At 48.3% G+C, this 11,899-nt stretch overlaps 1 long non-coding RNA gene across 1 annotated transcript; it reads left to right on the top strand.

Moving 5' to 3' along the window:
- The first annotated feature begins 4,686 nt into the window (after positions 1-4,686).
- On the top strand, positions 4,687-10,391 carry LOC122372022. Its single transcript, XR_006254801.1, has 2 exons — positions 4,687-4,932; positions 10,087-10,391. It is a non-coding gene; the product is annotated as an uncharacterized LOC122372022 (long non-coding RNA).
- The last annotated feature ends 1,508 nt before the right edge of the window (positions 10,392-11,899 follow it).

The raw sequence follows: 11,899 nt of genomic DNA on the forward strand, positions 1-11,899 counted from the left end.
GATAGGTTATACAACTTTTGATGCTCTTTCCAATGATATATACAACTTTATTGCACGTTGTGCCGTTTTTGAGAAATATAGTAAAAAAGCACGACATTACCGAGATTTGAGCTCAGACCTATATCGTTACGGTGTCAGGCGGACACGAGGACAGGTGGCGCCGCCGCCGCCCGCATAGCGGCGGGAATGTGAACTAACCTGAGGGGTGTTCACGGGCACCGCACACTGCTGCGTGCAGTGTGTGCGGTACGTCCAGCAGGCGTGGGGGTAGGGGATGGGTAGGCGGCTCTGACGTCACGGCTGCGTGCGGTGGACGGTCCGCTGTGGCCAGTCCCGACCGGCCACAGCGGTCGCTGTGTGCGGTGACGGAAGGCTGACGTAGGGACGCAGTGGGCGGAGCTTGGAGGCTGTGTGCGGTCCGACCGCACACAGGGCCCGTGAACAGCCCTGCTGATCTATGGTATGGTACCATCGGGGGACCGGCCGCCGTCGGCACCATTTCGGGACTTTGCATCGCAATAAAAGGCTTATTTACAATTGAAAATGGACTAGCGAGAGTCGTTATGGAATCAGAATTTGATGCTCTACAAAACTAGGCTATTTTCATTGTGATGGCATCACAGACTACACCGCTAAACCCAATAAAGCAGATTTATGTCGCGTCATCGATGATTACATATAATGTTTCTTTGATATATATGTAGTCGGGTCTTTCAGCTGCGTCCCTCCCCTCCCTCGCCGCGCCGGCGGGTCGGCCATCCGCGGCTTGCCGCCCGCCGGCTGCTGGCCGGTCAGCTGGCCGGTCAGCTGGTCGCCCGCGGCTGTCGGTGCAGTGCGGGATGCCTACTTGCGGGGGGCCGTCGTGGCGGCGGCCCGGGTGGACTGGGCGAGCAGTGAGTTGGGGAGCGCTGCGCTGTCGGTGCTCTAGTTTGTATTGCGTTCGCATGATACGGCTTGAGCCAATACAGAGTGAACTGATTGAGCTGAGCAAGTCTTTATATACATTGAAAAGTAAAGCACTTTTTACTGCATCTACGGTGAGATGCTAGATAAAATTTATGGTCTAATGGTACCCATTACTTAACAATTAAGTGAATCATTTCGTCGCTAAACTCTCGTAAATTCGTATGTCCGCCTCACTATGGAGTTTGGACCGTAACGTATGGCCTTTGCTCAGACAGTATACGAACAGGTGACGGGGATACCTCCCATAGAAGGATGCGACACGATTTTACTGCTAAATAGCGGCCGGCCGCCGTGGGGACGTTTTTGTACGACTTATATCTCGGCAACCACTGGGCTGATACACGTGCGGTTTTTTGTGTGGGGTAGCTTTGTCCCTTCTTTCACATAGTGTGCTACTCTCGATGCATATGGGTGACCCCTAACGCACGTTCCACGTGCAAAGCCAAGAGGTGCCTGTTTTGTAATAAGCGCAATAGCTCGCGGTAATTACTGGGCCGATTGCGCTAAAACTTGGCATGGAGGTAGACACTTTCCAGGCGATGCATTTCCATGTGTCTTGGTAGGGGTGCAACTGCACGTGCGCACGTGCAGGGTGACGCTTCCAGATCTCGAGAACGGCTGGACCGATTGTGTTCAAATTTGGCAAAACGCTTGATACCGATCAGTAGGTTGCAGTCATTTAGTATGTATTTCCATGTGCCACGATTGGGGTGCAACTGCACGTGCGCACGTGCAGGGTGACGCTTCCAGATCTCGAGAACGGCCGGACCGATTGAGTTCAAATTTGGTACACCGCTAGAGACCGATTAGTAGGGTGCCGACTGCCGTGCGCAAGTCAGTTTGGACCCATCTTGCACGTGCGCACGTGCAGGGTGACGCTTCCAGATCTCAAGAACGGCTGGACCGATTGCACTCAAATTCGGCAAACATCTAGAGATCGATCAGTAGGGTGCCGTGCACAAGTCAGTTAGTATGTATTTCCATGTGTCACGGTTGAGATGCAACTGCACGTGCGCACGTGGAGGGGTCGTTTCAAGATCTTGGAAACGGCTGGGCCGATTGAGCTCGAATTTGGCACACCGCTAGAAACCGGCGAATAGAGTGCCGTGCACAAGTCAATTGGGACCCAGCTTGCACGTGCGCACGTGCAGGGTGCCGCTTCGAGATCTCGAAAACGGCCGGGCCGATTGCACTCAAATTTGGCACACCGCTATAGACCGGCGAATAGGGTGCCGTGCACGTCAGTCCGTAGCACACCGACTCCCGTCTGCACGTGCAAGGCTCATCCTCTCGTTTGGCGGCGGGCGTTTTTGCGGCGTTGCACAGGTGCTTGCTCAAACAACCTGCGGTCCCGCGATGCGGAGCCCAGCATCGCAGATGCTGGTAACGATATAGGTCTGAGCTCAAATCTCGGTAATGTCGTGCTTTTTTACTATATTTCTCAAAAACGGCACCACGTGCAATAAAGTTGTATATATCATTGGAAAGAGCATCAAAAGTTGTATAAAATATCAACTTTTCACTTGAATATGTCTTCAAGGTACAAAGTTATTAAGCACCAAAGACGCTCCCATTGACTTTCCATGTTAAAATTTTTCATTTTTAAAGAAGCCTAAAGACAACAAACGAATTTGCACAGCTTAAAGAAGCATAACAACATGTTCTATGGTCTTTTCTCAACAAGTCCTGAAAGTTTAAACAAAATCGTATCATATAATTTTGTACAATGAGCGAATGAAAAAGTCTCTGCAAAAACGCCCATTGACTTAACATGGGGAGCGAAAAAAGTTCAACTTTGACCTCGTGCAAAGACACGTTACGAAGTTCTGAGGGGTATACGGCGCACACTAGCGTGTACCTGAACGTGTTTGCCATAAAATGCTGGGAAGAAAACCACCTCTTCCTTGGCTCGTTTTCCCGCTATTCGCGATTGCGCAAAAAGTGTCCAAAACCCCGTTGACTTAACATGGGGAAAATGGAATCGCACGTGCCACGTGCCACGAGGTTTTAAGCGAGTAGCGACCGGTGCCAACAGGTAGATCGCCTGCGGGAGCCCATACACTGAAATTTTTAAGAAAATCGAGCCACAAGTTTAGGCCTGACCCAAGTTGCCCCAATTCGCGGCCAGACTTGCAAAACATAGCCCGGAGACGGACCGCTCCGGTTGTTTTTCAATAGAAAAACACAATTCTAACGAATAGTGTTTGTCTTTTCAAACAACCTGCGGTTATGTCTGTCCGTGAAAACTGAAAGATATAACTAGTAAGCACTGTAACATTTAATTACAGAACGATATTGTATGTCATGGACGGACGGACCGACAGACGAGACAGACGAAACAGACAAATGTAAAATATTGGGGGGGGGACACGTCCCCCGTCCCTCCCCCTCCCCCCGGTGGCGAAGCCCATGGATGAGACAGGCGAGACGGACGGACGGACGGACGGAGACGGACGGAGACGGACGGACGGACAGACGGACAGACGGACAGACGGACAGACAGACAGACGGACAATTGTCGTCAGTCATCATTAATGGTGGTTTAAAACTCACCTTCAACGGGTGTGGCGCCCTCCGGAGGCAGGAGTTGTGCGGTGTAGCACGCCTGTCGCGTCATTGAGGTGACTTTGTCCTAATGCCATTCTCGCCGGCGTGACCCACGACGAGAGCCAGGTCACCCCAAACCTGAAAGTAATACACAAAATAAATTAGCAACTTTTCCAGGGCAAGATTCTAGTACTTTTGTAAAACGTAGAGAAATAAAATTACTAAACATACCTAAACATATATTGATCAATGTACACATTGAACATTTGATGAAGTTACAGTTAACAACCTCAGTAGGTACTTAACTGATTTCTCAATTTGCCCTTGAGAACAAACTGCGAGGGTCAATTTGAGCTTCTGGAATCACTAATCAGAATGCCACGTATTGACACAAACAGCTAAGTGAGTGACGTGCATACAGACAGCAGCAAATCAATTTCATCAACTGCTACATCGAAACATTATCAAGTCAACTTACCCTCAAAGTTATTCGGAAATGGGTCCAGCACTAGTCAGTCATCACCACACCGAACGCACCAGCACACTCGCACCTATCTCACTGTTTCAACCGCCAGAAGATCACTTGCAAGCGCCAGAAGTCTCCGTGGCTCCGGTCCGGAGCAGACACAAAAATGAAAATGGCGGAAACGGAAGGCTCGCGAGCCGCACGTGGACGCTATCGTAAAATAATGAGCATATGGGTGCAGAACTATTATGTTTAGGGTATTTTAAATCCTTGTCATAAAATAACACCATCCTCATCGAAACACACTTTACAAAGGATGCATATTTACACCATGATGAGGGTTGAATTATCAGCTGACAAATCAGAGTGCAAATTTATGCTATCAGATGGGTATTCTTATCCCACTTGAAGAAAATACACTATAGTCGTAATTTTACCATCCATCAATTAGAGGGGTAAATATCTCAAAAGTTAGAATTGCACCATGAGTGTTAAACTGGATTGAATTAAACCCCAAGAATACGCTCGTGATAGAGTACATTCGCACCGGAGCATTATTTTATTCTCCATATACGTCGAACAAGGGTATAAATATTCTTGATTTCGGTGTAATGGCGGTGTATAATAATCAAATTCAAATTACCAAGGTGTACTTTTCTTTCAGTGATGTTTTATGTATTTATTAGAATAATAAATGAATATTATAACAAAATCAGGAAACAAAAACTTCAAATAGATACAACTTTTTAACACTATTTCTATCGTAGTCAGTTCTGGCGCGGAGTTGCGCTTAGTGGCGCAGAGGTGTTATTATTTCTGTTCTGTATGTATTTTTGTATGGGAATGAATGTTGTGGTGATTGTTTTCTTTTTATATCTATTGTTTGGGTGAAAATTTTAAGCTTTTTAGAGTATCTCGAAGAGTCTTCGGAATTCGGATGCTTTCTTTGGCAGGTAAGATACCATTTCCCATGGCTGTTTCATTTTTTTGTAATTGGTTTTATCATGACGCTATTTCATTTATTGTATTTTCATTTTGTGATATCCAATTTTAGTGCCTGTTAACAGGGGGTTCGTTCTCATATGAATACGTAAAAAATTGGGTGTTTGATATAGCACAAACTCACATGGTTTGGGGCCAGAAGTTGGTTGTTGACCCATGGTTAGTTACTTCTTGGCCTAGCGACAAGGACGATATTTGACATTTTCTCCTGGGCATAGAAAAAAGCACTTGGATTTTGAGGTCAAAAGCAGCTTTTGGGCTAAGCAGCAAGCCAACATGGACTTGTGGCAAATGTTGCTTTGGGGTTAGCGACAAGTCGCTTTTGGGGTTTGCGTCAAAATTTGCTTTTGGGCATAGCAAAAGTGGCTTTGGATTTTAGGGGCTAAAGCAGCTTTTTGGCTTCGCAGCAAATATTATTTTGACTTGGGGCAAATGTTGCTTTTAGGCAAGTCACTTTTCAGCTTAGCGACAAGTCGCTTTTTTGCTTAGCGACAAGTCGCTTTTGGGTTTAGGGTCCAAATTTGCTTTTAGGCATAGCACTGCATGGGTGTTGATTTGTATACCTTTGGGGGTGCTGCAGCACCCCCAATGCTCAAATGAGCACCCCCAATGGTTTTCCGGGCACCCCCGAATGTTCCAGTTAGCACCCCCAATGATTTTGTCCCTCAATAACTCCCACTAACTCTGCTGAAGAAAATAATTGGTTCTGCAGTCTTTCACTACTAAAACTAAAACAATTACACAACTTGCAATGCATGAAATAAAGATGTAAAGAAAAGAAAAGTTAGTTTTAAGAAGAAAGGCGAAAAAAACGGTAAGTAGCAAAGACACTGGTGTGGGTCCGTCGTACACGGATGTCGGACCCTTACAGGGTGTAACGAAATTATCCGGACATCTATTTTTTCGCCATATCTGCTCGCACAGTTTCTCTTTTAATGTTAGAAGCTGGAAAATTGGATGAATGCATACCTCTGGTATCTGCTCTCAACTCAGTAGTGACCTGACCTTGCGAAATGACTCTTGCTCTGAGTAAGAGTCGAGTCGCCGACGGGTTCATTTGATAATTTTCGTTTAAGGCAGTGGAGAGAAAGGAGTACAGTCTCTCGTTTCGTAGTAAGGCTACGTGTTGGTGGCATGGTGGCATGAGCCAGAAGCTGGTCTGTCAGCAGCTGGACATCAGCAGCAGCCAGTAGCACATCTGCCTGAGGCGTAATAAGCTGGGACTTGGTGGCAGACTCAGCCCGGCCTCGATCGCAAAAGGCGCCCTTTGCCAAGTGGTGAGGAGAGTTGTCAAGATAGCGACAAGGAAACGGCACCAATTAATCCGCATACTGACTCGAATTCTTACCAAGGTAGATAATAAGAGGTCCCACATCATGATTCACCGTTACCCGCCCTTTAGCTTGGTTTTACTGCCCTTCAAACTGGAAAAGACAATGAAATTGACGGGAAAACAACCAGTCCACCACCTTTGGCTTCAGGCCAGGGCGTGTCCACTGGTCGAAGGAAGACACGAATGAGGTGACCTGGTCGGATGGGAAGCTGTTCGAGCTGCGATACCCGTTGAACCGTCAAATCGGCCATGTGTGGGCTGCCAGCAGCTCGAATGTGCCGGCCGTCGCCGGCGTCAAACATCCGGCCAAAATCCAGACCTGGAACATGTTCAGCTGCTGTGTAATATTCAAGCTGTTCATGACGACACAGAAAACCACTATCAGTGACGAGTATTACCGGCGCAACATCCTGGCTAGCGATTGGTTGGAGCCACTCAACCAGACGGCACAGGATGGCTCGGTTTCTGAACGTGTACCGATACCTGATTCAAGCCGCGCAGTCTTCACACGGGGCGGCGCACCACCTTCAAGTCCCTAGCAGAATGAGAAGTGATGCCGAGAGGACCTTTTTGTTCTTCTGGGCTAAAGGGCTATGGCTTGGAAATAGTTCCCATGCAATTCCGTCGATATATTATGGACTATTGTCCATCAGGAGATGAATGAGGGGACACCCGCCACCAGCGCCGCCCAACTGCGGGCACAGGTTAGTAAGGCGCTACTCTATATGAAACCCACTGTGCTGGAAAATCCAGTGGCTGGAATGCTCCAAAATTGTGTACCTGCGCTCTTATGAAAGGTGGCTATATAATAATTCAAAAGGGAAAATATCAGAATGTCTTGCTTCTTAATTACAGCGCGAAGAAAGATGTCCGGATAATTTCGTTACACCCTGTAGAGCTGCTGGCGCGTACCCTTTACAAGCCGGCAGGGGGCTCCAGAGACCGGCGACGGGCCCTCAGAGGCCGACAAAGGGCCATCAGAGGCCGGTGGTACCTTAAGAAACCCTGTGGGGTCGTCTTTAGAGACCGGCACGGACTCAGCGCCGATGGGGCCCTCAGAGTAGCCGGTGTGGGGCCTTCAAATGTCACCAGTGGGTGGCCGTCACATGCGCACTTGTGGGCCTTTAGAAGCTACGATGTTGGGCCCCCAGAGCCGCCGATATAGGGCCTTAAGAGGCACTAGTGTGGGGCCCTTAGATATGGCAATGTGGGGCCCTCGGAGCCGCCGGTGTGGAGGGTTCACAGTCGCCGGTGACGGCCCTCACAGGCGCCGTTGTGGGGGCTCTCAGAGACACTGGTTTAGGGCCATCACAGGCGCGCGTGGGGCCCTCAGAACTGCTGTTACGGAACAGACCCTTCATAGGCCGACAAGAAGATATTAAGAGGTCACCGGTGCCTTCAGGAGCCTTGTGGGGTTCTCAGAGACTGGTATGGTGCGCTCAGACGCCGCTTGGATCCTCCGAGTCACCTGTGTGGGATCGTCAGGGTCGCTGGTAACTGACAAGGGCCCTCAGAACCGCCCATGTAGGGTTTTTAAAGCCATTGGTGTAGGGCCTCAGAGTTAGGGGTGTGTGGCCCTTAGAGACGCCGGTGTGGCGCTCAGGGGCGCCGGTGAGGGCCATCACAGTCGCCGTTATAGGGGCCCTCAGAGAAATGGGTGTGGGGCCATTACAGGCGGGTGTGCAGCTCCTAGAGCTGGCCCCCTAGAGGCCGGTTAGGACCCCCAGAGGCCGGCAAGTGGGCCTCAGAGGCTGGCTTGGGGCCCTTATGGAGATCTTAATGTTGGTACTTGTGGGCCCATGAGGTGTTCTTACGAGCCCTGTGGGGCCCTACTTAGTCCAAATATGGCCAACGTGGACCTTCAGCGGCCAATTGGCGCCGCAGGGCCCCTCAGGCCCGAATAACCCGAGGGGCCCCTGAACCTGATGGGGGGGAGGGGCATGTGCCTCACGGGCCCACCTGGCTACGCCACTGACTGGAAAGTCGTAAACCCATAAATATCGAAATGCGATCACCTGTCATTATCAGAGATTATTGTGATCGTCTGATTACCGCCAGAGCTTCGTAGCTACCGTTCCCTCCGCGCAATATCCACTCCTGCGGACCGCAGGGGCTGCTGCACCGGTGCTAATCGCCGTCATCGGTTACTGTCGCCTTATTACCGAGGTGCCGGGGCTGCAACCAGCTGCCGGCAAATGTACGACTTTTTTTTTAGACATATTTATGTAATAAGGTAGCCAAGTACCTACCAGGACGAGCAGAATGATGCTGAAGAACGTTCAACCTTTGGGAAATATTAGTGGAAATCCCGGAATTATCCCGGCAGTTGCTGGGGTATTTCGCCACCCACCGTTTGCTGGGGGGGGGGCGTTAAACGCCCCCAGCTGATAACTCGAGAACCAATAGGCGCAGCGAAACGCACGAGGCGGCAAACGAAAGAACGCGACGAGACGCTTCAGATGAGTACTTTAAAGTTGAATTTTGAGGTCACAGGTCGGGTCAAGGTCAGGTCAAATACCTTAAATTGGGCTTTCAGTAGCATGGACTTCAGGACTTCGCAATGGGCGCCTCTCATCATAAACTCTGTCAAAACGGTGCACAATCCATCATATAAGGCCTACAAGAGTGTCAGCTCCATGTAGGGGTCAGTCAAGCATAGGTCAGGGTCAAGGTCAGGTCAACCAGGTAGGCACATATCCCCGAAAATCAAAACTGATATTCGCAGCCTGTGACACATGTTTTATGGGTAATTTGGGGCGTAGAACACGATGGTGACGTTCATTATATCATATGTGTACGTGTTTGGCTCAAAAGGTTCAATTTAAGAAATGCATGTATCATGGTCGGTAAGTAGTAACGAGAAATTGCCAAGATTCAGTTCAAGATTTTGGAAAATGCGGAACGATAATCAATAATCGAAGATAGCCATTTGATTGTTCATGGTATTGACAGTCTAATAGCGTTTACGACATGTCTGTATGTCTATTCTGTGATTTTATATGATTTTTTGAACATATGCCGTTTTTGGTCGAAAACTCAGAAATCATGACGTCACTAAAACCTCGATATTTCTAAAATTTTCCGACCGATTTTTTTGAAACTTTGTCACAATAAACTTCAATCGATTCCCTACAGGTACCCAAATTTACAGGCGCCGTTTTTATGCTATGCCCGGCGAAAAAAGTGGGGGCGTTTAACGCCCCCCCCCCCCCAGCAACTCGCGGGTTATCAGTAGGTACCTTATGAAGATACCCAACCATGCCTTGTATGTGCGGTTGTGCCCCATGGCAAAGCTGCAATCTTTCACCCGGTGCAGGGGTTGAGCACCCCCAACCATTTTGAAAAATCGACACCCCTGCATAGCAGAAAAAGTGCTTATGGTTTTTAGGGGCTAAGGCAGCTTGTTGACTTTTTGACAAACAATTTTTGGACCTGGGGTAAATTTTGCTTTTGGACTTAGCGACAAGTCACTTTTGGGGTTGGTGACAAGATTTGCTTTTGGGCATAGCGAATAAGCCTCTTTTGGGTTCAGGTGCAAAACTTTAGCTTTTGGCTTTGAAAAGGGTTCTTGAACAAGGAAGATAATTTTGAGTGAAATAAATGTGTTGTGTGTGCCAGTGTCAAGTCAAGTGCTAGTTTGTAGGTAGCTATTTACAAGGGCAGATCCAAACTCACATTGTGTGATAAAGTGATGAAGTGGTTTTGGTGAACGAATCATTTATTATATCAAATATCCAACTGCAATGTCTTAAACTTGTACCCTATGTTTCAGCGCAAAACTGTTGGTCGGAAAACGGAGAGGCGGCGGCAGGCTGTGGGACTTCCCAGCGCTGATCGGAGGATGCAGCGGCGTGGGCTGTATATACCCCAGCGCTGGTCGGCGGACGCGACAGCGGCGGGCTGTGGGACGTCCAGCGCTGGACGGAGGACGCGGCGGCGCGGGCGCCGTCGGATGTCCAAGTGCTGGATGGAGGAGGCGTGGCAGGTTGCTGTGCAGACATCAGTGGCACTGACCTCGAAAAGCGGTGCCCGCGTGTACATAATGTGTGCTTGTATAAATACATTTGGTACAGATTATTTGTTAACACATTGAATTCCGATCGAAATACCTATCCCTCTGGCGTTCATCAGTGCTCGTCTTTTATTTTTTCCGGTGTTATTCTGAATTATTCATGCATAAGATCATGTTATCGTGTTTTTTTTTTAACTAAAATACAATTACCTACTTGCCCTGGGACAGTTAAAACAAAATATTCTCAACATTTCTACTGTGGTTGAAAATGAGCAGAATCATTGATATAATATTAAACACGTAGGTATTTAGGCTCTGTAACATAACGGGCAAGCTAGAGAAGAGGCCTCGTTCTAAGCAGCGTTTTAGGCGTGAGGCAAGTATACGACCAGCTTACTTGTCATTGGCCGGTTCATGCCTGGCCTCTTGGTTCATAATTGCCTATTAATTTAGTTCCTATGGTTCAAGTCATTTCATACGGCATTGTTATTAATTGATCTGGGACAGAACACATTCGGCGTATGCGGTCCTTTACTTCACACTCTTCCTCAATCCGGTGTCCTTTAATTTAGTGGCGTTTTCTACTTACCGCCGGAAGTGCCTTTCCATGGCGTGGTGGACAATGTAATGCCAATTTGTCACGCTCCTAGACCAAGAGGTGGGATAAAATTATGTTCAATACATAGGGCAGCCTTTTTTCTATAATATATTACCCTTCATTTTTTAGAAGTAGCGTAGTTTTTTAGCAATGTGTAATCTAAGAATCCCTTGCCGCCGCCGGAGTAAAAATGGCGCCCGTCAGCCATGCTAAAATCTGATCCCGAGGTCCAGTCAATTTTTCGAAGTTTGTCACGCTGTTTGCAATCGTTTTGTGGTTCACGTAGTACCATTAGCAAGACAATAAATTTTTGCACCTACTGTTAGCCTTCATTTTAGAAAAATGATTTCAATGCCGAGATATCTTCGATTGAATTCGTGGGTGCTCCGTCCCCATTCACTTAACACGGCCGCCGGCGGGCCGGCGCGACCGGCCGCCGCGCGGCCGGCCGGTCGGAATATGAGACCGGCCGTCCCGCATCATAATGATGCTAAGATAGTTCTCATTTTAGCCTGAAGTGTAAAAACCAAACCTAACCTGATTTGGGTATTTGGGTAAACCAAGCCTAACCTGATTTGGGTATTTGGGTAGTTTTTATGATGCTAAGCAATAGCCTATTCCAGGCTTCCTAATTTGCAGAGCTTTTGGTTAAAAAATGATTTTTAAAAATGTATTTGAAGTATGTTCTGACATGTCCGCCCTCTGTGCCTGGCAGACAAGTCACAGCGTTACCTGATGAGTCAAGAGGTTCTGTACCTGATGTACCTGATCAAGAGTACCTGATGATTCTGCAACACCACCTGATGGCCAACTCGACGGCATTGCTGACCCGAAAAGGAGTCTAGCAGCTGAATGTTCAACTTCTGCCACTGCACTGTTGACTCTGCCTAGAGACAGCATCTGCACCACGGCCCACAGACGATCTTCCGTGGGACGGTGTGCTGCGCACCAGTCACCACACTGACGGCGTTCACC

This window comes from Amphibalanus amphitrite, unplaced genomic scaffold (genome assembly GCF_019059575.1).
Source record: "Amphibalanus amphitrite isolate SeventyFive unplaced genomic scaffold, NRLGWU_Aamphi_draft 001306F_arrow, whole genome shotgun sequence".
In the NCBI taxonomy this organism is placed as follows: domain Eukaryota; kingdom Metazoa; phylum Arthropoda; class Thecostraca; order Balanomorpha; family Balanidae; genus Amphibalanus; species Amphibalanus amphitrite.